This window comes from Aedes aegypti, chromosome 1 (assembly GCF_002204515.2).
Source record: "Aedes aegypti strain LVP_AGWG chromosome 1, AaegL5.0 Primary Assembly, whole genome shotgun sequence".
NCBI lineage: Eukaryota > Metazoa > Arthropoda > Insecta > Diptera > Culicidae > Aedes > Aedes aegypti.
In genome coordinates, this window is record NC_035107.1 from 98,802,481 (window position 1) to 98,830,433 (window position 27,953).

Here is a 27,953-nt window from a genome sequence, read left to right on the forward strand (position 1 = left end):
AAATTGTTTATATTTATTTAAGAGGTTTTGGTTTTTATTTTAGTTTTACAACTCTGAAATGAGATTGAAAGTTCATTCCAGAATATACAAATATATTAGCAATTTTCGTCAGTGCGCATCATATTCTCGTGCTGTGCGTAGGGGAACATGGCTGAATACGCATGGCTTGACTCATGGGATCATTTCTAGAACGTTTCAGTTTTATTCTTAACCAAACTATGTTGAAATATGTTTATCCAAGAGTTGCCATTACAACCCTTGCACATAAACTCATAGAGTTTTCCTTAATTTCCCAGTAAAATTCAACATTTTTTCTACACTCTTAAAAATAATGGAAATTACTGTGGACGTAATTCATAGTATGACTGAATGACACATGATGTAAATGATAAAACGACACAAAAATGTGTCCTTGAAGATGTATTGAACAAAAATTTAATTTTACACGTTAATGGACATGAAAATGATAGCATTATGATCGGCATTTCCAGAATCAAATGCCAAGGTATTTGAAATGTGACATAAATTCACGTCATTCGGCTCGCTTCTTTTATGTGCATCCAGAAGACGTAAAAACACATGATTTTTTCGGAGTGTGTATTTTTGCCCAGGTCGTTAGCTTTTCTGATGATTGTATTAACGAATAAGCGTTTCCATGTCACAGAGCAAACTCATGGAGTCGCTTGATTGCTGACTCTTTGTTCTCTATACTACACACTCCGAAAAAATCATGTGATTTTACGTCTTTTGGATGCACATAAAAGAAGCGAGCCAAGTGACTTGGATTTGTGTCACAATTTAAATACGATGGTGTCTGATTCGGGAAATGTTAATCATAGTGGCAACGTTTTCATGTCCTTCATCATGTAAAATTACATTTTTCGTTCAATACATCTTTCAGAACACATGTTTTTGTCATTTCATCACTTACATCATGTGTCATTCAGTCATAATATGAATTACGTCCGCAGTAATTTTCATTATTTTTAAGAGTGTAATTGGCATTCTACCCCATCCATCAGGTCATTATGAAACACTCCAAGTTTTCAACCAACTTTTTATCACGGTTTAAAATCATAAAAAAAAAACTCAAATTTGGGAAATGTTTTCATGTTGGTAGCTAGCAAATATTGTAAAATGACTGCTAGGACTTTGAATGGCCTTAAAATGTGGATCTTATTACGAGAAAAGGACATAAATCCTTAAGGTGAAGATGAATCGAAGCCAAACCTTAAATTTTCAAGAGCACGAATCTAGAGAACCGAACACCCGTCTGAGCTGAAAACTTAATCGATTGGTCATCACCAGCGAGTGAGCAATAGATTAAGTTTTCAGCTTAAACGGATGTTTGGTTCTCCAGATCCGTGCTCTTGAAAATTTGAGGTTTGGCTTCGATTCATCTTCACCTTAAAGTTGCATTTTGGCATTACCCTACATAAATTCTTCTGAAGTTTTGATATTATCTGATGCGCTTAAAATCGGGCTTCGCGGAACACTTAATGGCCCTTCGTTAGAATCCGACAGGAGTCCAGCAGATATATCTAATACCATAAGATTTTTTTTTAGATTCAGAATCATATAAATTTTGGCTTTTAAATACAATGACCGTCACATATTCGACAGTGTGTACTACATGTTTCTAGTTTTTCCCTTTACCGATTGTAAAAGATGATATTTTCCTTTAACAAATGTTTTGAAAACTATCAAAATCAATGAATCAACACAAAACCTAAGCCGGTTGACATCTGAGTAGAAGTGCTTCGGAAGATTGGTATCTGAAATTTTGGCTTCGAACTTTTGACAAACTAATGATTCCATTCCTTAAAAGCTGTGAACAAGTGCTCCATTCTGAAAAGTGCTCCGCAAACCAAAAGGACTGAAACCCCCTAATCGAAAACAAAAAAGCAGTCCTTCTCATTTCTACATTTTATACCTTTTGATCCCTTTCCGATCCTAGTTTGGACACGTGCTTTCAATTTTTCCTTTGACCCGTTACTGGAGGCTAACGGTTGTAATCCTTTGGAATTTCTTAGAAAGCCACGTCCAAATATTCACCGAATATGTTGAATCTCTGAATTAGCAACTTCTCTCCAATGGGGACGGACTTGGTTTGTTCGTTGAAGTTTGCACGCATTCTGAGTGCAATCGAATTTGGTTTTTTGCATTGCCGGAGTGATATTTTTTTTTGTGAAATGAGCATGCTAATTAAAGTAGCTTAGTCAAGAATGGATGATCAATTCGTTTTATGATTTTATTTTAAATGTTCAATAGGTATATGATAAAATGTATTTATAGCACGACAACGGTGGGAATGGTACTTAACCCCTCTACCGACAGCTTCATTTTTTACTGCAATAAAAATATTCAAACCTTTATAACTTTTTTGTTTCTCTATATTTTTGCACCACTTTTTTTTTTACAAGTTCTCAAAAAACTCTTCTAGTTTAAGAATCCATGTCGATATCTGTCATTGGTGATCTGGTTTTAAAAATATTCCGATGTTCCTTGGGGATCCAACATTCTCCGGCCGCCAATTTACGTCAATTTACCAAAAAAAAAAAAAATAGAATGTGAACTATACAAAGCTAGGTGATAAGGAGCTACTCTAAAAAAATCATACAAATCGGTTAAGTATTTTAGCAAATATCTGCAAACTACAATATGATGTTTTTTGAAGTTTTCAAGATTTTCATTTGGCTAGCGTGGTACCTACCAGACACATGAATGCTCATTATTCAAGGACGGCTGCACCAAATTGCTATATTTTTGCGCAACATACACTTATTAATGTATTGTTCCGAAGAGTGAATATCCGAATACGATATAAATTATGTAGTCTGAGATATTTACATGGGTTATAGCTACGCTTTTGTCCCTCAAATAATTTTGGAATTTCTCAGGCTTTAGTTGACCAATGATCAATATCCACACAGATTCAAACACTAGAAGAGTTTTTTGAGAACTTGTAAAATAATGGTGAAGAGTATCGAGAAACAAGAGAGGTTTGAATATTTTTATTGCGGTAAAAAATGCAGCTGCCGGTAGGAGGTTGAAATGAATTGATTCATCAGAATATGAACAGTTCGTCACTGTAAGTATCGACATAGACTCTTGTACATTAACATTAAAAACCCCATATCTTCTCATTTACCTGATTTTTTATCGTTTTATTCATTATCATTCATCAAAAATAACCTTCGAATGGTTCAACACTAGAAATGTTGACTAACCGCATGTTTACGTTGTCTTTAGAGTACTGATAGATATATATTTTTTTGAACAGAGGTTCACTGAATCCTTATCATGCAGCTATAATCCCTCCCCACTATCAAAACTCCTTCCATGACAACCATGGAGATGCAGAGGTGATCTCGGTCTCTAGTAACAATGGATGTCACACTAACATCCCTTCCCTTGCTCGATGACCGTAAGGACGTGGCCGGTGCCGTTATTGACCTTTTTAATGTTTGGAGTTCTCGAATGTGTACATTGAAGATGGAAAGCTACTCCCAAGCTACATCTCTTGGTTCCTTACAAGTGCAACTTCGACCAGAATAAAATCACGGAGTAGCAACTACAAATTGTAGGTTATCAATGCTTATGCATATGCCAATACGCGTTTCCATGTTGTAATGTTCAGTAATGTTGGAATTTGCATCGAAATAAGCAATCTTTGCAATTGTAATGCTGTGGACGAATCTTGCGAGCAGCAAATCCAAGCAGCATCTAGCCCAGGCTTTTGATTATACAGTCATCTCTCCCTTACTCCCTTTCTCTAACTCAATATCGAGATACGGAATATCGAGTAAGGGAGAGTTAACTGTAGTGAGAAAAAAGGGTGCCGCCAATCGTTGCCAGTATTTCTGAATTTGGAGGATTCGGACAGGAGATATTCAACTTTTGTTCCTTCCCATTCGCAAAAGAAGGCAACTGATGCGTATTGCCAGAATCCCTTAAGGTGAAGATGAATCGAAGCCAAACCTCAAATTTTCAAGAGCACAAATCTGGAGAACCAAGCATCCGTTGGAGTTGAAAATTTTATTGATTGGTCAGTAGCTGGTGATGACCAATCGATTAAGTTTTCAGCTCAAACGGGTGTTCGGTTCTCTAGATTTGTGCTCTTGAAAATTTAATAATAATATAATTTAATTAATTTAATTAATTTAATTAATTTAATTAATTTAATAATAATAATTTAATAAATCACCTGAAAAGATCAAACATTAAAACCAATATTGACTTGGATTTTCTCAGTCCAAGTTATCACAATCAAAAAGAGAACCCAATCAGGAATTCGTTGGGAAATACTCTCTCAAGACTATTATTTAGTTCATTTTAACAAAAGTGATATTGTTTTAGTATTTCATTGTACTGTGGTAATATAAGATTAAGGCGCAAGTAAAAATAAGCAAATGTCAAAAATGAAAAAGAAATTTTCGCCCTTGAAAACAACAAATCGGAAAAAATAAAAACACACAGCCTTTTTATTTTGCAATTAAAACACCTGTGTGGTTTTATTTTTTTTTTCGATTTGTCGATTTTAAAGGCGAAAACTGCTTTTTCACTTTTGTCATTTGCTCCATTTTTACTTGGGCCTTAACTCGTTAGAAGCTCGTTAGTTTTTATCTTTATTTGAAGCACTTCTCCCCTTATGTTCTCCCCTTATGTTGCATAGATTTTCAGCAAATGAAAGATAAAAGATCATAGTATTATAAGGTTGATATACAATACTGGAAAGAACTTTAATTTACTGGAAGTTTTTCTATTAACAATGGTCGAGTGTGAAGGTTTGGATTGCGGCTGTTGGAGTTCCGATTATGTAACATGAAATTTTATTCGCAGCTTGGGAATAATTAGAAATTTGTTCAGCTTTAAATTTACAGCATTTGAGGTAGCACAGTTCTCTAATATTGTCAAACATGGCTAAGGTATTTCATCAGAAATATGTTTAATGGACAAGTTTTTGGAATAACACTTCTTAGTGATATTGATTGGTTTTGAAATATTTCAGAACTATAATAATTTCGTTTTTTAATGGGAGATTTTGGATACGGTTATTCACAGCTTCGGCACCATTCGACTATTATCAGCAATCAAAATTAACACGCCTAATTCACAGTTTTTTTCATCAAAACACACCAATGGAAACATTCAGATTATTCCTAATTCTTTCAGCTTCCCATTTACAAGATTTCAGAGACTGGATAAACAATATGGCCAGAACAGTCATTGTATGTTCATGTAAACAGAAAGACACGTAATTTGTGTGCGGAGAAAATTACAAAAGAAGAGAGGTATCTGCTTAGACAACCGATAATACGTAAATTTCCCGAAATAAAAATAATTAAAATATAACTGCGATGAAAATCCCAAAGCAAACAAAAAACTAGAAACCGAGATACTTGACCATTTTGTAAAAATGGTCAATGTGTATTTCATCCTGTATATAAGCCTTATGCTGGTTTATATTCTTGAATTTTTAAACTACCACAAAATATGTAATATTTATCCTTACATTGAATTTTTAGATTTCTGACAGAATACTTCAAGGGTTTAAAAATGTTTTGTTGGTATTCATATGCTTAAAGTTTAATTCCTTACTTGCTTCTGTTATCCTGAATACTGATTTATATTTTTTTATATGTCAGTAGCTATTGTACTCATGAACTATTAAGAACACATCTCTAATTACACTAATTAATTACAAATTTGAGAGAGGCATAAAAACTATTGTCAAATACTGACAATCACGGCATTTAAAAAATTGGAAAATATAGCATTGGGAAAATGAGAACTCTTTTTTCTATGGTGGGTCGTCAAAAATAAGCCAGGCGGCTAGATGGGTCGCGCATAGTAAAAGCTTGGGAACCTAATCATCAACTGGACTCATGCTCAGCCGAGAAATTGAAAGTCCGCAGCTGAAAAGTAGTATGCGATGGGAAAAGAAACGGTCAAGATATGATTCTGCTAACAAAATTCCTTGAGCATTGCGCAGCTAATAAGGCAGAGTCCATTTATTACGTAACACTAACATTTGAAACTTTTGACCCCCTCCCGCTAACATTTTTTGAATGAAAAAAAAAAATATTTTTCTGTATGAGTCGTAACGCATGAGCCTAAGTAGAGCCGATTTCGCAACGTCGGTAACACCGACCGTGCAAACCAAATGAAACTGTCTTTTTCCGCAAGGAAAATTTTTCCGCTCAATTAGTCCGCAAGAAATTGTGACATTTCACTCCTTGGAGATCAGCTGTGTAAACTACTTGTTCAGATCTAGTTGAAGAAAGTGGAGTATCAATTAGACAAAAGGCTATATTATATAATCAACTGAGTGACAATACATAAATACAGTTATGTAAATAGCAACTTGTGTTTATTTTTTCAGTATGGTCGAATAAGTAGGCAACCTCAATTAGAAGGCATTTACCCTCTCAAAAATGTGTACCACTCTACACTGAAACAAGCGTTGCAGTAATGAGAACCATGAACAAGTTTTTAATTTTACTATTCCAATCACGATTGAACTATCATGAACGCTTTTTATTTGCGTTTTGTTCCCTCTCAGTCCAACCGCGTCGATAGCCGAGCGGTTAGCGTTCGCGCTTGGCAATCGCCAGATCCTCGGTTCGATTCTGATCTGCTGCAAGTTTTTAACCATGATATAGTAATTTTTACTATACAAATGGTGCCATGGTAAAATTGAATAAACAAAATATTCTAAATAAATGCGAATTTAGTCTGCACAAATCAAGTGGCGTTGTGTATTTAATTTATTAACCCTCTGATATAGTATTTTCAACCGCAACGCTGTTCTCAGTGTACTCTTCTGGTGAATAAGACTCGGTATATATTTTAGTATTATTATGTCTCAACATAGGTCCAAAAGAGATCCAAATACTTAATTTAATCATTCAAAACCATTTCCAAATTCTACGCTACATTATGTGACCAAGTCAGCAAGAGATATAACTAAATCCCCATAGATAGATTTCTGTCTATGTCGTTTCTATCTCGTCAATTAACTGGATAATGCTATCAGCAGCTAAATCTTAAATGAACCGAAAACACCCCATGCGGTGGTTTTGTACTGTTCTCTCTAATTTAAAAATTATCCGAACGTCCGACCTTAGTCGCGAATGGAATCACACATTCCGTAGTTTACTTGATGATGACACTGACTCTCGCTAGTTGGCTGAGGTCATTAGTTTGTTTAAAAATTACCAGTAGATTTTTTATTTGATTACTTATCACGTCATGGATAGTTCAATAATTTAGAATAAGACAATTCAATGTCTTATTGTTTCCTGGTTTTCCCACACACTACTTACTCTATAGAACTTCTTATCGAATAATTAGTATTTGCAATGAATTGTTAAAATGTAATTTGAACATAATTTTAGCCTTGTTAGATAATTGCAAAAATGGAAACTTTAGCATAGAAAGCCCTCAGTTTATAACTGTGGAAGTGGTCTTACAACACTAAACTGAGAATCAGGCTCAATCCAGGGAACAAAATATGCCAAGAGGAAGAAATATATGGATTTATATCTTTAATCTAATTTCATACAATCAACATGTTTTGACATCCCATTGAAATTAGAACGCATAAATCATCCAACGAAGTCCAATATGACCAGAATTGAAACAAGTAGAACAGAGGTCTGTGCTAGTAGGGAGTAACCTAACACAATTGATAAATCACTTTTAGCTAATCAAGATCTAACTGTCAAAGCTTAAACATTACCGGTTACATATATCGTTTCTCACGTGTGTGCTAAATCCGATTAATTACTAATTTATGCACTGAATTTTAAAAATGAACCAGATTTTGACACCTACTGTAACACGCTGCTGGTAGTGATACATGTATCTGATCCAGTGGTTTGGTTTTTCTTCGCTAGAGACCGTTCATTTGACCGATTTGAGGAAGTTTGGTTTGGACTAACCCAACCAGTTGGAACGAAAGCCAACGGCGTAAAAGCAGCAATTTCGCGTTTGCCATGTATCTATTTTGCCTGTTGATGGTGCTAATTGAATGGCAGAACCTGTGACGATAAACACGATTTGGGACTATCCAAAATTGTTGAGGTTACTCTTAGTAATAACGGGAAAACCATAAGCCATGGGATAGTAACAATCTTTATCGGAACTTACTTTTTAAATAGACTGCAAAAGTGTAGATATGTTTTACCTTGTGAGAAATAATAATTAGCGCTAAAAAAATGTAACTCTATGCTGAGTGTATTAATTATTGATTTAAAGCGAAAAACTTTGTCTTATGAATTAATAAATATTGTTTCAAAATTCTTTAATTTATGATTAATGATTTGAATATTGAGTTGAGCTTCCGTCACCTTGATATTTTGATAATTGAATCTTAATTTGAATTACTGGTGGCAGCTGCTCAATATATCACTAATCACATTTCCAAGCTAAAGGTGAAACAGCTTACAAGATTTTTAAGGTAAAACAACTTCCAAGATTTTCAATCTTTCGAAAATCATAAACTTGAAAAACAAACTCGCTTTTCTTCATCCTTTGAAAACAGTGAATGTCATCAATGCCATCTATCGGTCAATACTAAGAGTTCATCATTAGCAAGATCAAACCAAAACTGAAATTGCATTATTTTTGTTCGCATTTTCACGAATTACAAGACTTGTTATGATTAATAGTTTAAAATACGCGTGTCATTATCTATACTAATTGTGAGCTTTTATCTGGCATATAAACTTCGTAATTGTGAATACCCCGAAGCTGTGCCACAGAAGAGAAAACTCAGTAAAGTTGTAATTTCAGTTTGTTACATTTGTTCAAAAACCTTATTTTGAATGTTTCAATAACAAATATTAATTCACTCATTTCACAACAAGGCATGTATATTTTTTTCTGGATAATATTTGATTGAAAATTGAATATTTTCCAAAACTCAATATGATTTAAAGTTTAACCCAAGTTACACATTTCACGAAATACATGAATAAAAAAGGAATAGCTCTGTTATTATTGATTGATTTCTCGAATTTGATCGCGTTTCGCATAGTAGGTTGCTCAAGAAATTAAACTGTCGTTTTAATTTATCTTTGTCTTGCGCAGATCAATTCCCAATGTGGTAAAGTTTATGGCAGTCTCAAAAGGTTGCCTCTTTCCACAAGACATCTGGACATCTCCTTTTCTCAATTTTATAAGTAATTTTAGAACTTGTTTGGTGTTTTTCAAGATCATTAACACAATGAAACCCGATTCTGGACATTTTTTTTTGTTAGAAGCATTGCTAATTGGAATCAGCTACCCTCTTCTTTGAAATCTAGTTCATCAAGTACTATTTTTAAACGGAACCTTTTAGTGTGGCTCTCCAGTACAGAGTAATATCTCGATCAGTGTTGATAGACTCACACTCAAAATCTCAATCAATACGCTCTCCCGTGAGAGCAAACTCATTAGAGATCTGCTTCGCAAATCTTACGCTTGAGATTTTGACGCAAAATCAACTCAATCAACTCAAACCGTAAAAAATGATTCAGTCGCAAAACCCGGCAAAAACTCGTGAAACCCGAATGTTGTAGTTAACGTTAGAAAGGATTACTATAATTTTACTAGACTAACAAGAAATTATTGCCGTGTGTGAGTAAACTGTGGATATACGAGGCAATGAGTTAAAAAGGTGAGCCAACTCATTCATGATTTTTTGACTGCTGAGTTGCATGATTGACAACTCACGCATGAAAAATCTCAAGCGTGAGTTGTGAGAAATTGAGTTTTTCCCAACACTGATCTCGATTGATAGAGAACCTCAGGAATTATAGTTTTAAGTTAGATTGTAAGAATATGATGACATTTGAAATTTGTATTTTCTTTTTGTGGCAATTTAAAAGGTTTTGCCTTACGCCACATTTTCATTGGAATAAATAAATAAAAATAAAATAAATAAATCACACCTTGATCAATTACTTGCGAGTAAATGTTCTTGAACTTATTGCTGTTCCTTTCGGTAGCGTAATCCGGGGGCAAATTGATCATCATTTTACATTTTTTTTTGGTTGTGTTATCCTTTGGAATTCAAATATTGTCAAATGAATTTCGACAAAACCAGTATTCCATTGATCTTTATCAGTTTATGTAATCTAACATATCATAAAAATTGTTTTCATATCAAAAAATTAAAATGACACACTGGGGTGAAATTGATCACCATATAAAAAGCAGGATTAAGAATAAAAAAAGTCCCTATTTATTAAATTTAGGTCTCCTGAATCTGAAAATGATGTCAAAATTCTCACAACTCGATTTTGATCAATTTATTGCATAATAAAATTTGAAAATACGCCTAAATTTAAACAATTTCTCTTACAATAAGCACATTATTAGATAATGAACGGTTTTATGCATAAGCATAAGCATAGACGACCGTACAATTCGTAGTTGCTACTCTGTGATTGACCAGAACAATCGAAGTTGCACAGAGATTTAATCAATGGGGCTTGGGATTAGCTTATCATTCTCAATGTGCACAAATCGAGAGCTCAAATTTTAAAAGTCAATAACGGCGCCGGCCACGTCCTTACGGTCATCAGGGAAGGGAAGCATCCCATTTGGGGTACTTGATACGATATTTCCTTCTCCTGACTTCCCCTCCTTTTCATCTACTCCCTTCCTCTCCCTTTCAATAATCCTTTCTATCGGGTAAGTGATGAGACGGCAATGACGTGCGTGGCACAAATTTCCCATTTGTTGGGGAACGAGCCGCCTGAGCCAAACTTCAGATACCTGATACCTGCTTTAAAAGCGACAGTGAATGAGGGTCCGGACATGTTCAGAACCACGATGCAACGCTAGATCAAGGAATCTTCCCGGATGTATGGAAGCGACAGAAATTGATGCTACTACCGAAAGCGGGGAAACCATGAGGTGACCCGTTGGCATATAGACCTAGCTGTCTACTAGATACGGCGGGCAAGTCATTGGAGTGGTTGATCCTCATCAGGCTAGTACCATACACGGAAGGTGCGGACGGCCTCTCCAACAACCATTTTGTATTCAGGAAAGGTAAATCTACTCTGGACTCTATCGAGCCGGTCGTTCAGACAGCTGAGGTGGCAATCTAGCATAAAAGGAGCGGCATCCGTTACTGCACGGTTGTCACTCTGGATGTGAAGAATGCGTTCAACAGCACAAGCTGGGAAGTGATAGCCCACGCACTTCATCGCCTCAAGGTACCGATGCAGTTGTGTAAGCTTCTAGAAAGCTATTCTGATGGTAGGATTGTACTGTGACACAGAGGAAAAGCGTTTAAATTACCGCGGGAGTACAGTCACCCCACAGTTATGGATAGCACACAGATATGGATCAGAAATTGATTAAAACGGAAATATCTCATCAAATAGAGTTGCAATAACGCAGAACACTTTTTCCCTAAGTGAACCATAAATCTGTACAGCATCGCAATCAGTTATAATGTGCTTATGTACATTTTTTCTGTCCGTAGGAAATAAAATGTAAGCCGTATTGCCGCAAGCGCTGATCCATAACTGTGGGACATTGAAAACCATACCACAGTTATGAATCAAAGATAAGACGATTTCGAAACAAACGCCTAAACGTATGCTTTCACTAGTACACCATTCGTTAGCCTTGCAGATAAATTGCTGTTATAGTGTTTTGATCCATAATATGAGTCGATTTGGTCCATAATAAGGATCGTCTTCTCCCACTGATCCACATCTGTGGGGTGGACATCGTTTGGAATTTTTATCGAAATCGACACTTTTTTCGAAAATAACCGGGTATTTTGAGATGTATTCTCAAAATATACTATATTCTGCAGTGTCAGGGAGCGTCATCATGTTTTTTAATCTTTTTTTGTTCTGAAAAATGACCCTCAGTTGATCCATAACCGTGGGGTGACTGTATCTTCAATCCTGGGCCCGATATTATGGAATGCGATGAACGATGACGTACTGAGGCTGCCCCTTTCGACGGGTGTTATTTTGGCTTCGCCGTCAATATCACCCTCTAGTGGTCTATGGTGAATCGATGGAGGAAGTAGAGTTGACAGCAGCGCACTCTATATACGTAGTTGAGGAATGGATGAAGTCTAGGAAACTAGGACTGGCCCGTCACAAGACTGAGGTGGTGGTGGTCCACAACAGCAAGTCCAAGCAACGGGCGCTTATCTCGGTAGGTGATTGCACAATAGAGTCAAAGCGATCCCTTAGGCATCTTGGGGTAATGATGGATGAAAAGCTCAGCTTCGCTAGCCACGTAGAATATGCATGTAAAAAGGCTATAGCGGCGCTTTCGAGAATGGTGTCTAACAGCTCCGCTGTTACTGCCAGTAAACGCAAGCTTCTGGCAAACGTGGCGCTATCCATACTAAGATATGGAGGACCAAACTGGTCAAAGGCGCTTAGAACGAGCAGAAACCTAAAGCTTGGTCCCTTGTAACATTGTTTAAGTCGGCTAGGAGAAGCAATTTGCCTAGGCTATTTCTGCTAACATGTGTTGTGATATATGCACTGGCCCCTCTCCGAAGAAATATCGTAAGGTGGTTCCGGGGAGATGAGGGTCTGAGGCCAAGGGTAATGTCGGTGCTCAGGGTACACCACTTGAGCAATTCAATGAGAATTGCTCATGTACAGTGCATGGGCTTAGTGAACTGGTTTAGTGGATCGTCGTTGGTGCGGCATCCCCACACACCCTGAATCACCTTCTCAGGGGGTCTGTTTGCAAATTTCCCCATTGTAAAATACAAAAAAAAATACACACACACAGACAAAAACGTAATTTATCTACTGATGTCCGAGAAAATGGCCAAAGAAGCGCGGCATCGGCTTAGACTGCCGAAAGTACGTAAATTCCTCTACTTCAATGGCGGCCAACTTTCATCAAGAATTTATCATCTCAAGCCAATAGCAAAAAAGTTTCTAGTCACATGCTATCGATCTACGTACGCATCACCCTCAACCCACATCCAACCAGATAATATTTCTAAAGTTCTAGGCTCCGATACATATTAGCTAACTATCATTGAGAAACCAGGTCATCATTTCCAGCCAAGTGCAAGGTGAGATCTATGTTTTTCAAAACTTTAGCTCATGAGATACCGACACTTGCGTTCATTCGTATGAATTTGCAATTATTCGATGATTCTGATAGCATAATTAACATAATCGGCCAAGTAGTAATGCCAAGGACAATGGTAGTGCTATTTTTTGATTGCACGATCCGTGCAAAATAGGTGTTCCTGTGTCGGTGCATGTAGAATTGGTGCGCTTAGCCTAATTAATTGAACATGCAGGTATAAACGTCGAGACATCCGTATCACTGGGCTGTCGATGTCGAGTGAGGGATCGTCGGCTGCTAAATTACTGCTGGCTGAATCGCGTCGGTCGGGCGGTTCGCCGAGATTGGTAATGAGATTCCAAACGCCAGATAGTAACCGTCGTCACGACTCGGTTGTTGGTTTAACACAAATTTCATGTTATTTGCCATCCTTCGAGTGATTTACGATACAATTGGCTCACAATTTGCATATCATTTTTGCTCATATGCCGGGGTGTTGCAGATTTCTCAGCCCAGTCAGTGCGGGAAGTGGAGCAGCACCTGTATCAATAATGTGGCTCAATAAAATCCATCTTTTCATCATTCAGTTGGTGGGGCTTGGAGCTGGAAGAATGCATGCAAAATATGACACTAGGTCACATCCAACGTGCAAGTGCACCTTAATGGGGAACATATGCTGTCAATCTAATTTCCATACTAGTGTGTCACCAGTGCAAGCATACGAATAGTGTGTTGACTGGTTACATTCTAAGAAACCACGCACAGTAGCTACTGACAAACTGATTAGCAAAATGAATATGGAAGCTTCATATCATTAGCTATCCATTGGTTTATGCACAGTATTTTAGTTTTTGCAGGAGGAAGTAGACGAAGTGTTCACACGCTGTTTATCCACTCCAGCACAATTGGGGCACGCACCATTCCCTGACAGAAACTGCGTCAGCTGATGGGTCCATCTACCTTTAGTGGAGTTATCCCATTCCTGCTGACAACCTCAGTATGCATATCGTCACGCCTGCCAGGAGCTTGCGGTTTGAAACAAATTCTCGCGGAACATTACTAAAGGACCTATGTACAAATGAGAGATTCTCTCCTCTCTCGTTCTCTTTCGATTATAACAGTGGAACACTAAAGATTTTGGGAAGTTTTTCACTATAGATCGAAAGTCAATTTCCTTGACTAGCGTTTCATACAAAAAACGCAACAGAAGAGATTATTGTGACTCAGTTATTAATGAAAGAGAAAGTAAACAAAGAGAGCCTCTCAATGTTAGATAGGTCCTTTAGTAATGTTACGCGAGAATTAGTGGAACAAACCCCTCGGATATGTGAAAAATTTTCGGATGCGCCACATTTTACAATCTGTTTGGCTCATTTAGTTTTTCAGATATCAATTGATTTTTTTTTTCTCCAAATGAAACAGTTTACTGTGTCTTCAGTGGAGTGAGAGTCTTGAGTGCCGATAAGAGTTCTGCTACTTAAGGTTTTTTTTTTGTTTTGATGGGTATACAAAAAGATTCTTGTTTAATCAAAATCATTTCATACGGTTTAAGCGGGAGGGATTAATCTCTACTAGTCAGGGCCGGATTTACAAAAGTGGGGGCCCTGCGCGCTAAGATCAGTCTACCCAAAGGGGGGGGTAAAGTTTACTCATAATCGCCAAAAGTACACACACTCATTTTAGGGTAAAGTAGCATTTACTTATGCGTTTAGCACCTTTTTCTTAAAATGGGTAATGGGTTTTACTCAATGCTCATAAATGGGTATTGTTTTAAGATATGCTTCGGTTTAAATTATGTCTATAATATACGATAGATTGTTAAAAAATAATAGTTTTTAAACCGACATCATCCATTTATTACATCAATGTTTACGATCTTACATGAACATGTTTATGTGTAATTTTACTAATCAGGAACAGATGTCTCCAGGAACCACAGACTTGACGGCTGGACGGACTTCCTGGCATTGCTCCGGGTTCCACGAATATTCATAATCTAGATTAGAGTAATTTTCTTGCGATTTCCTATGCTCCGACTCATCTTACGACATGTTAATTAGTGACCAAATTGTGAATAAATAATTAGAGAATTATTTGCGGTTTCCTCAACAATTCTGCTAATAAAAAAAACATTTAGACTCACCATAAAGATTCCGCAATCCTGCAAGATTAGTGAGATAGCTCGATTTGTAGTTCTTTATGCATAACACTGTTTACGGCTTCAAAAAAAATATTTAAAAAAAAACATGAATAATAATAATAATCAGCAGGAATAATTTCTTCCTAAAATACTTACAAAACAAAATGAGGAATGCTGGAATCAGAAAATAATAATAAAAGTAGTCAATACCAGCTGATAGGGAATATAACTGATTACAAAGTGCAAGTTGTTTTGGTGACTGGGAAATACATTATTGTTTTTCATCCAAATATGGGTAAATTAACTACTCATAATTAGGGGTCATGCACAAATTACGTCACGCTCCAAGGGGGGGGGGTCGAGCCAAGCGTGACAAGTCTTACAAAATATTCGAGGGACTCATACAAAAAACGTGACAAAGGGGGGGGGGGGAAGGGTCGAAAAAGTCGAAATTTAGCGTGACATAATTTGTGTACCATCCCTTAGGTAAACTCACATTTTTTCTAATATGAGTGAATTCTACCAATTTTTCTCAGTATAATTTACCAATAAAATAGGTTTTGTATCAAAAACCCAAATATGGGTAAAACAAGTACCGTAATCCGGGGCAACATTGATCAGCGGGGTAACATTGATCGCAATGACCCTCCTCGTAAAAAGTTCAAATCTACATATATTGATGAAATATTTTCAATGCATGAATGGTGATTCTCTTACTCTCATTCATGAGCTAATAAACATTAAAGTTTTTGCGAAAATTGAGTTGTGTTTATGCGTAAATTTTTCATATTTTCGAAACAATGATATTCATGATTATGGATGAAACAATCAAAGAATCATGTCTCACATGGGTTTTGAAAACGATATGAGCAAAAGAAATGCGATTGTTACTCAAAATAACATCGCTGAAAATGATTCCGTTGTCAAAACTTTCATAAATATGTTCAGTTAAGCATAGTTCACAAATTACAATAAAGAATGCAGAACTTCCTTACGAAATTGCCTACCTTTAGGCGTATTCAACAATTCAAAGTGTTTTTAATTTTGAAATAACTTAAAAAGTAAATGACTTGTAAGAGTTTGGCTTTCATATTCGGCTTCAGGGACTATGATTTTAGTAAGTAATTACATTTTCAATATTACCGATCGTTGTTTTCATGGGTGATCAATGTTACCCCATATCAGCTAAATAAAAAAATCACTTAAAACATTTTTTTAAACATACTTAAATTCTTCAGTAAACAAAATGCAGTATGTAGTCACGAGTGATGGGTACCAGTACTGGTTTTGAAAATATAAAACATGCAACATTTTCATTTTCAAATGATTGTTTTAAGAAATATCCAAAAAACTGATCAATGTTACCCCGGATTACGGTACCTATTTATGGGTAAACTGATCTTAGCGTGTGGGGCCATTGCAATGCATTGTCTTGTGGGATCCCTTTTTCCAGAAAAACATGTTGATACTTTAGAATAGACTACATGTTTTTTTAATATCCTTTGTAATGTTTTCATTATCAGAAGTCAAAGTACTTTATAACGTTCAAAAAATACTTTGAATCTGTAAGGGTCATACGAATAAACTAGGTTTAAGGCCTAAGCGGTGGTGAAGAAACCGCTTATAAAGAACGTAAACCAATTTTAAATTTTAATAAATTTTACTTATGCTTTCTTTTAATATATACATTTGTAGATTTTATATGTTTACAGGTTAAATTATATGCTTTTTGGTGCTCATTTGTCAACAGTAAAATCAATGTGATGATTCCCTTCGTATTAGAACTTTAATTCACATTATGATTACTCTATGCTTTAATATTCAAGTAGTTGAACATACAGCTTTATTTAACTATTTTTAATTAAAGAAATGTGTGTAGGGCTGGAATATTTTCAGGAACTCATACAGAGATCTCTCTATAAATTCTTCTAAAGATTCTTCTTCCAATTCTCCAAAAAAAAAAATCCAGTGGTTCTTCATAGATGCTTAGAGAATTTCCCCACAATTTTCTCCAGGAAATCCTTGAGCACTCCAACGTTTCTACCTCCAGTGATTTCTTCAGGCATTACTTTGATTTTTTCCCTAAAAGTATAGTTCTTCCAGGTATTTTCACTAATCCTTCAACCGGGTTCTCCAGATGTTACTCTAGGAGATCTTACAAAAATTTTTTGAAGATGTTTTAAACGTTAATCTTGGAGGATATATTTATGAAATTGATGGCAGAATCGCAGAAATAAATCCTGTACAACTTACGACTTCCTTGAAAAATATCTGAAATAATCTTTCAAGTAATATCTATGGTTATCTTCGAAGAAAATCCAGCTTGCACTCTTGAGATATCTGACACAAAATTATTGGAGGAATTCCCTAGGAAAATTCTTGGAGGAATTCCACAGAAAATGAACACTTAAAAAGCTTCTGGAGAAATCTGTTATTCCGCATATGAATGAAATTCTATGAATCTTTAGGAAAATACTTTAATTCTCACGAAACTCCTAAAGAAAATCATGAAGACATACATACAGTAATACGAGCAGAAATACTGTCGTAATGTTACGAGGAGCTATAAAAAATATTAATGTCTGGCCTGATTCCATGTTGGAGAATCAAACTCTAATCTTCTGGTTCTCATAAGGTTATGTTTTGAATTTCAGGTTATATTTATAGTCATTTCAAAATAAATATTTAAAAAAAGTGCTGTTACTTGATCCGCAGATATACAGATTGCATTCGAACCTAAGACTTCGTTGAGAAAGCTTTCGTTACAGTTGGAAAAGTCACGTTGGTAGATCATTAGGAATTTAAGCAAAAGGATAAAACTCTACTTGTTTATCCAAATCGTTTTTAAATCTATATGTATCTTCTTGTTTCCCGTGAAATTACCAAAATTACATCCAGAATGTTCTAAAATTTTGTTTAGGAGACTTACAGCCCGGTTTTTTTTATGTAAGACTACGTCTTTCTTCTCTATATAGGAGCGAAATTGGAATTTCAAAACCAAGAGCGTTATGTTGGCATGACATATTTTAAACATTTATAACTTTTTGCTGGCTTATCGAAATTCCTTGATTAGCACCTCAATCGAAAGACAAGGCATAAAAGGGTAATGTCGTTTACTTACTGTATCCCATATACCTGTTCAAATAGTTTAATAAATGTTATAAAAGAGAACGCTGATTTCAAGCAAATCTATAAATAGGGGTGCTAGAGAAAAAATGACGTCATTTGCTTTTCACTCTCCGCTCGGATCACATCTCAGCAGGCAACAGATTGGCTTGCTCTGACCGGGCGTGCTTCTCAGGCACAGAGATCGATTGTTTGTCTTGCTCAAATCAAACTGACCGTCGACCGAGCGAGGGAAGATGTCGTCCTAAGCCAAGAAGAAGAAGAAGAAGAAGAAGAAGAAGAAGAAGAGGAAGCAGTCCACAGGAGAATGAGTAGTTGTGGCCGCTATCGTAGCCCTAAACGAACGGAACGGTTCCTCCCTGTAGAAGATCGAGAAATTCATCGGCGGAAACTAGAACTGCGATGTCGGCAAGATTACAATATTGGCAAGAGTGAAGTGAAATCCCTGGAAACTGTGACTGTGGCTGGCGTCCGAGAAGGAGGAGGAGAAAAAGAAGGAAGTTCCTAAGCAAAACCCCACCAAGTTTCAAAGACTGCCGCGATGAAGAAGCCACCACCGCAAACCTCATCGGTCGAGGAAGATTTCAACCTGTGCGCCGTCAAATGTATCCGTGTTACTAGAACTCATCAATTCAATCGGCCCTTTTCAGAGCCAACAAATGTGTTTTGGTTTAGCCGAGTGGTTAGAGTCCACGGCTACGAAGCAAATCCATGCTGAAAGTGTCTGAGTTCGATTCCCGGTCGGTCCACGATCTTTTCGTAATGGAAATTTCCTTGACTTCCCTGGGCATAGAGTATCGATATACGAATGCGAAAATGGCAACTTTGGCAAAGGAAGCTCGCAGTTAACAACTGTGGAAGTGCTCATTGAACAATAAGCTGCGAAGCAGGCTCTGTCCCAGTGAGAACGTTATGCCAAAAAGAAGAAGAAGAAGAATTTACAATACGGCAAAATGAAATTTACGGTGGCGACGACGATATCGATTACTGGGGCACTTCTCCGAAAGGAGAGCTCCTCACTGTTCTTAAACTCACAAACCATTACATTCTGAACTATAGCTAAAGGAAGGTTGCAATTATGACAATTGACTTAAATTCAAATGCAGCAAATCACATGGCGTAGTTTACGGCATGCGGTCGTGTCCTGTACACAATAGAGTGGTTCAAAAAATCGTTTTTGCTCCACACCGCTCATTCGATTCAAGATCAAATTCTGAGTGTCCTCCCAAAATTCGAGCTCATTCGGATGAAAACTGAGATTGCATAAGTCCTTCAAAGTTTATATGGGAATTACTATGGGAAATGCAAGCAAATCATTCAATCGGCCATACCGTTTGCCCATGTGCTCTTTGGGATTAGAGCTACATTGATAATGTAAGATATTTAGCCGTCATCAGCTTTAGACATCAGCTACAACTTTGCCGAAGACCGTTTTCAAATCGGACGCCCCAGTAATTAGTTATTGATTTTTAAGTGAGTTGTAAAACTTTGACTATAATAATTGAGCTGATCTGCAGGCATCACTGGATATATGCAGTAAAACATAGTAGCCATGATTCATGTGTGCTATCTTTCGCGCCAGATGCAGCAATGTTGCCTGTTCAGAAGATAAATGAGCACTGTAGAAGAATCTTACCATCTTTGCCGAAGACCGTTTTCAAATCGGACGCCCCAGTAATTAGTTATTGATTTTTAAGTGAGTTGTAAAACTTTGACTATAATAATTGAGCTGATCTGCAGGCATCACTGGATATATGCAGTAAAACATAGTAGCCATGATTCATGTGTGCTATCTTTCGCGCCAGATGCAGCAATGTTGCCTGTTCAGAAGATAAATGAGCACTGTAGAAGAATTTGCGATTGGATACAAATCAATAACTAATTACTGAGAAGACCGATTTGAAAACGGTCTTCGGCAAAGTTGTAGCTGATGAATGTATCTTACATTATCAATGTAGCTCTAATCCCAAAGAGCACATGGGCAAACGGTATGGCCGATTGAATGATTTGTTTGCTCCGAAATTCCTTGAGGGACCGTTCATTTAACTTCCAGTCGCAACTCCCAAATAGATCTTGAAAACTTGAAATACATCATATTGTTAACTACTAGCTGGAAAAGAGTTTATTCTTCTTCTTGGCATTACGTCATCACTGGGACAAATCCTGCTTCTCAGCTTAGTGTTCGATGAGCACTTCCACAGTTATTAACTGAGAGCTTTCTTTGCCAAGTTGCCATTTTCGCATTCATATATCGTGTGGCAGGTATATCATCGTACCCCAGGGAAGTCCAAATTTCCATTACGAAAAGATCCTGGACCGACCAGGAATCGAACCCAGACACCTTCAGCAAGGCTTTGCTTTGTAGCCGCGGACTCTAACAACTCTGCTAAGGAAGGCCCTCAACGCGGAATACGTCTAAAGGTAGCCAATTTCCTAAAGTAATTCTGCATTGTTTTCAGTGTTTTGTATTTTTGCTGAATCGAACACATTTATGAATGTGTAAATTGTGGAATACAAGAGTCGTTTGTCTTAACTGTTGTTGATTTGTAGTTTGTAAAATAGCTGGTTATCCTAAATTATAATTGAAAACATTCATGAACATTCAGTCCTTAAGGTCGTATTCTGAGTGTCCTCCAAACATTTGATCTCATTCGGTTGAAAACTGAGACTGCAGAAGCCCCTCCTCTTTGTAGAGGAGTTAATATGGAAAATTCAAGCACCGTTATTCGGGGTTTCGTTGATCAGTGGGAAGTCGTTTAGAAGTATACATGTATAGACTGTCAAGAAAGCCGTAATTGGATTTTAATCATCATAATTTCTATTGACGTCGCATTATCCATTGTTTATCTACGGGGATGAACCAGCATTGGGCTGAATTTTCCCATAATGAAGAATCAATCAATCAATCATTGGTTATCTTCACCACGCGCAATGAGTTAATTAATTTAATTACCATACGGATTGGTTTACCGAGGTGTTCGTAATGTGTTAATATATGAGATTCAGTTTTTCCTGTAAAGTCTAATAAGACGGCTTAATAGAATGTGGCCGCCAACTGTCTTATTTATTTTCAATGAATTCCTATGTTTCCATAGCAGTTTTAAGTGAGCCAAAATAAATCCTCAAATAAGTTTTTGACAGGCTTATCAATTTTACCAGCCAAATGGAAAATCGAATGAAATGAGCATAATTTTTAACATTTTGTTAAAGCTAAATGTAAATATTTGACTGTTGTAAGCAAGAGTTACTCAGTAATCGGCAACATTCAAAATAAACACGCGGAAAACATACTAATTCCACTCAATAGATAAAACAAATCTCCATCGCACACCGCACTCGCATAAAATGGCAATCACTCATTTGTCCAAATAATTGCCACCGCGCAAGGATTTCCTATCCACGTGCACGTCACCACAAGTATATCAAGTTCAAGTACAACAAGCCGAAGTACTTGGCACTTACATTGCCGCTCGACAAGTGTGCACACACAGGTCTATAACCGTATGCTTGTTATTGGCGATGCTTGATTCATCATCATCTGCCGCACTTCTAAATGGTGTGCTGAACCCGCATGAATCTGGCTGGATTCGTCGGCCCGGTAAACCACCCCACCTCAATGCTACAGATCCGCAGTACCGCCTATCTGTGGGCAACTCGTATAGATCAATGTCTACGTCTACGCGACAACTCAGTGTTGCATATCACCGCAATCGCCGCCGGAGATGGCAGACAGAGATCGATAGGCTTCACGCTGCCACCTCTGCTACCGTCGACGAACACAGTGGGACGCCTACATATCACTATGGGCGATCAGGTGGCCAATAATCATAAAAATACTTATAGTATTTAAGTACTTCTATTGAGATATTCCTGGAATATAAGAGCAAGTTCTTTTATAGTTTCATTGATGCAGTATGTTAAATTTGAGTGTTAAAAGAAGAGAAAGAGAGAAAAATAAAGAAATCAATGCAAACACAAGGTACACATAAAATAAAATATACTGCATAATCGTAATATTTTTTTGCAATTTCTCATCGTCATAGGCTGTTTTTCATCACGCCAATCTGTCATGGAACGGTCTACCTGCACTGAAGTATGCGGTGCGGGAATAGTCATTAAGCAACTGAAACCAGTGCTGTAATGATTCGTTACACAACGCTTTTCATTACGCAAGCCTCGTAGGATAAATTCACGACTCGTGCTCTAAAAATCATCGTTCTGCAACTTGTTCCGTGAACTACTATTACAGATCTTTAAACACTGTTCGAAAGCTTAATTAGAAATATGAACAGCTTAAGATTACTTCAGGAGATAATTGAATATAGCTAAATAATCCATATCATCACAACTATGTAAGTTATAACATTTATAATGGTTTTCGCAACGTTAATCGCAAATTGGCCTATATGCAATGATGCATATAGGCCAATTTGAGATTAACGTTGCGAATGGGCAACACAACTCAATATGTCACTACAGGCCCTATCAAAAAGTTTGTCCCAAAAATTATATTTTGAAAACAAAATATTAAATTAGTAACTCAAAACTAATATATGACATGAGGTGATAAAACTATTTTTGACCGCAATATGGAAACTGCCCATAGGTGGCATATGTGCGAAATGTGCCTCCAGCGCCCTGCGGCACTGAATTTGCTTATTCGCGATGATTTTATTGCCCGGCAGACCGGTTGGCGTCGGCTTCATTCATAAAAAGTCGCCGTAGTGGAGTAGTATAGTAGCGTAAGCGCATTTACGCTATTTAGCTGTTGATGGACCTGTTGCCCGAAGGCTGGTGCGTGTGTAAACCGTCTTGGATATTTATTGTGCGCTTTAGTAACCTATAGAGTGAGTTATTAGAATGACTGGTGGCGCAGGACGATCAATAAACAACTTCGGTGATAATTTATTCCGTCATCTAGCAAATATGTGATCAATGCATATCAATTAAGATGTCACACATAAGGTTCTAGTTGAACTGGAAAGCGCCTTGGATACAGTTTTCATTAGTTGTGTATTAATAAGTGGATTTTTGAAGAAGTCTCAGGATTTTTTTCCTAGTGTCCATAACTTGACTGAGTAATATAAAATATCTCATGACAATTGACGGTAACATTTTATGACACCAACAAGTGCTACAGAAACTTCTTATGACATGCTAAATATTTTTAAAACCTATGTTAGGCCGGGCATATTCTGCATAGCGCTCTTAAGGTTTGACTGTTAGGTATTTCAATTGAATTGGAAAGTGGACTCGCAAAAAGTGCGAAATCGTAGATAGAAGTGCGGGATTGCGTCGGATCGGTGTGATGCCTTCGCCACACCAGACACTAGATCGATTCGAAGTAATCCCGCCCTATTATTCACAATCTCACACTTCTAACCGCAATTGTAATGTGCGCGATGCGCTTTAATACCGAAAATAAACAAATTACATTTACTTTGCCTTATCCATAAAATTACAGTTAACTCTCCCTTACTCGATATTCCGTATCTCGATATCGAGTTAGAGAACCGTAGTAAAAGTTGGTTTTCATGGCTAACTCTATGGTCCCTTGGAACGCAGTTCCACTGCTTTTGTGTTCTGTAACTCGATACCTCCCTAACTCGATGGTCCCTGCAATATCGAGTAAGGGAGAGATGACTGTATCAATTTATAAAATCATCATATTGGGACTGCTTATGGACCATTACAACTCCCTTTGGAAGATCCGCCAAATTGGTCGTAAAAATCATCCTAGACCACTGTGCGTTTTTTTAAAACCCTAAAAATCGTAATAGTAGAGCAAAATATTTTAATACACGTATAATTTGTATTGAAATTAAAGACTACCTTGATCACCGAAGTTTATTGCAAAATTAATCAAATTCATTATTATACAACGGAAAAGAAGGAATGTCAACATAGACGAATGTCATGACAAGACATTCAGAAGATTTAAAAAAAACTACGTGTGTCTAAGTTGATTTTTACGCGATGACCATTTTTTACGGTTGCTCCAGATCCTCTCTGCTCTCAAGCTTGATAGTGGCCACCTATATCCAAGAACAATACCAATATACCGTTATGTTTAGTAATTGATTTCTGATATGTTTGGAAAAAAAGAAGTAATCTAATATGATTTTCACGAAATGGCCATTTTTACGGATGTTCCGGATCTTCCAGAGGTTGTTATTGTGACCACCTAGGTCCATGAACAATTCAAACAATCTATTGCTATCTATAATAGAAATTCTGATGAGTTTGCAAAAAAAAAACTGTCTTGGATTATTTTCATGAATTGACCATTTCTTCGGATATTTCGGATTATTCGCTGGAGAACCACGTTGTTTACCATCGAAGCCAAGTATTTCACAACATATAAGAGACTATTCCTTAACTAAACGGTACATGTCTGATAAGATTTGGGTCACTTGCCATCGAGTTCATTCAAAAACCAGAGCTACTTTTTTTTATTTACTAAATAGTTTATTAGGCTCATTGGAGCCGATTGTTCATGTTAATTGTTTACAATCTATTTACATATAATATTTTTGTTAGTTTTTTGTACAAAATGAACAAAAATGATGTAAGAATATTATTAGACTAGTTCACAGTTGGATTTTTGACTTGATGATAAAATTATTAACGATTTTCATAGAGATGATATCCATATTTCCCAAAAGATCTCTTATAGGTTGCGGAGCTCGATTTTTTCGTTGCAGTTCTTGTTGCCTCTTTGAAAAAAAAGGGGCATGCTGGGACTTCATAATCATAAAATGTGTCCGAGCTAGGGGAAGTTGGCAACACAAGACATTCTCGATATGATCGAAGGAAATTTGACTGTGGATGGATTCTGAACAGTTCATCCAATTGGGTCATCAATCTAGAAGATGTTATGTGACAATTGGCTAAATATCTACAATTCAATTCCAGAAACCGAATGTTTAGTGGAAGGACACCAGCTGTCACTTCAACAGACTGGGTATGAGTAGAATTAAGCAAACCCAAGCATATCCTCAGAGATTTGAACTAAATCCTTTCAAGCTTGATGAAATGAGATTTGGCTGTCATTTGAAACATGAAAGAAGCGTATTCAATAACTGATAGGATGGTCGTTTTGTACAATTTTATCATATCCGACGGATCAGCTTGCCACCATGTCCCTGCTATGGTACGTAAAAAGTTTATTCTTCGTTGACATTTTCTCACAACATATTGGACATGAATTTTCCAAGTACATTTTGAATCGAACCATAAAACGAGATATTTATAAGAGAGGCTTTGAGCTATTTGAAGGTTATACAGTTGCAAATGTAGTGGCGACAATGATCGTTTGTTCGAGAATACCACGATTTCCGTTTTTGAAGCAGAGAATTCCATGCCAAGATTGTGTGCCCACATTGCGAGGTTATTTAAAGAGGTCTGGAGAGTTATTTCTGAAAATTCAACATCTCTAGCAGTTGCCCACAAACATGCATCATCAGCGTATTGTACTAATACACATCCACTTTCAATACAGCTATCTATATCACTAGTATAGAGATTGTAAAGCAGACGGCTCAGGGACGACCCTTGTGTCAATCCTAACCATGAGTTGCGAACTTGATTAACTTGAAAGTTATGATAAAAATGCATAACTTTCAGCGACAAGAGGTTGAACAAAAATTCAGCTAACTGAGCTGGAATTCCTAGCGTGCATAACTTATGGCATAGAATGTCAACTAGCACTGAATCATAAGCACCTTTTACATCAAGGAAAACTGCAGTCAATGCTTGTTTCGATCGAAATGCGATTTGAATATCAGTAGCTAATAAGGCTTGACAATCTCTAGTACTTTTTGCGTGGCGAAAACCGTTTTGCGTCGGTGAAAGTAGATGATTTTTTTCAGCCCAGAATTCCAGTCGAACGAGTATCATTTTTTCTAGAAGTTTACGAGTACAGAATAACAGTCCTATTGGTCGATACGACTGTGATATTCCAGGGTCTTTACCAGCTTTGAGTATAGCTACAACCTTAATATTTGTCCAGGCTAGGGGAATGGATTTGTTTCGAAAAATCCAGTTGAACGATCGAAGAAGGAGCTCTTTAGCAGGAGTAGGTAGCTTTTTCAATAGAGAAAATTTGATTCCATCCATGCCAGGTGTAGAATTATTACACGACACGAGTGCGTTTTCTAAATCTGCGAAGCTAAAATCTTCTACTAGATCCATTGCAGACGAACAATTCCATTGAATAACGGCGGCTGAGTGGGTACAAAACAAGGGCTAACGTTGTCAGCAAACTGATCGATCCAACTCAAGTCAAATTCCCGAATATCTGATGGGCTTGGATTAAAGTTCCTCAGCCTACACGCTGTTTGCCATAGAATAGGCATAGCAGTATCCTTGGTTAAAGATTTTACTAACTGCTTCCAAAAATTACGTTTCTTGATTTTGAAAATCAATTTACTTCTTGCCTCTAACTTTTTATAATTCAAGAAATATTTCGAAACATTTTAAAGGCATCTGACCTCTGTTTGACAATATCTGTACACTCTTGGTCCCACCAAATTGTGGGAGCCCTAGTTTTGGTTATTGACGAAGGAATCGGTTTAGTTTGCAAGTTTTCAGCTGCTGTCAATATCAAGTTTGTTAGGAATCCGTGCAAATCCGGTTCCTGTACCGAAATGTTTTCAATTTCCGATGAAATAGTCGAGGAGTATTTGAACCAATCAATATGTTTTGTCCAGTCATAAGGAACCAATATTTCGCTTTTAGATTTTGTACAAAATGATATGTGAATTGGAAGATGATCACTACCAGCAGGGTCATCAACAACGTCCCAGACACAGCTTAGAGAGAAATTCGACGAACACAGTGAAAGATCGACTCTGCTATTACAAGATGCAGAAAAGGCTATCCGGGTCACTTTCCCTGTGTTTAACACTGATAGGCGAAATTCATCTGATATGTCGTAGATCATATTAGCTCTACTGTCATCTACCCCCCCATACAACCATGGGAGTTAAAATCTCCGAGTAGGAATACAGGATAAGGAAGTCTGCTGACTAATGTCCTTAAAACATTAGGTACCAATTTAGCTGATGGAGGTATATACAGAGAAGCAATTGAGAACACCTGATTATCAATCTCAACGTCAGCCGCAACCACTTCGTTAGGATTAACATTTGGTAGATCTATACGACGAAATGAATAGCAGTTCTTTATCTATATGACACCTCCAGCTCGGATATCCCGATCAGTCCGCAGAATGTTGTAATTGTAAAGATAAAAATTCAAATCAGGAGTAAGAAATGTTTCCGAGCGAAACAGTCAACATTTAGCTTCAGTGAGAAGCATCTTAAATTTGCTATCTTTGGCAGAATACTTCTACAATTCCATTGGAATACAGAAAATTTCTGGTTCGGCAGTGAGTTAGCCATCGATAGATACTAGCAGTCCAAGGAGTGGCCATGATGAAATTAGTTTTTTTTTTCAGAAGGATGTTCAATGAAGGTGTCAGTTTCAGAAGAATGTCTGTCCAAGCTGGAGTTAGCTGGAATATCTCCGAAAATAGCTTAACTATCTGGGTAACTGTTAGCCCTACAGCTGTAGCGGGGTTTTCTGTGGAGATGGTTGTAGTAAAGATGTGTAGTATAAAAGA

General features: G+C 37.0%; 1 protein-coding gene across 3 annotated transcripts in view; it reads left to right on the forward strand.

Annotated features, from left to right (window-relative positions):
• LOC5580119 overlaps window positions 1-27,953 on the forward strand; it is a 61,277-nt gene that overhangs the window by 11,917 nt on the left and 21,407 nt on the right. The window lies entirely within an intron of this gene.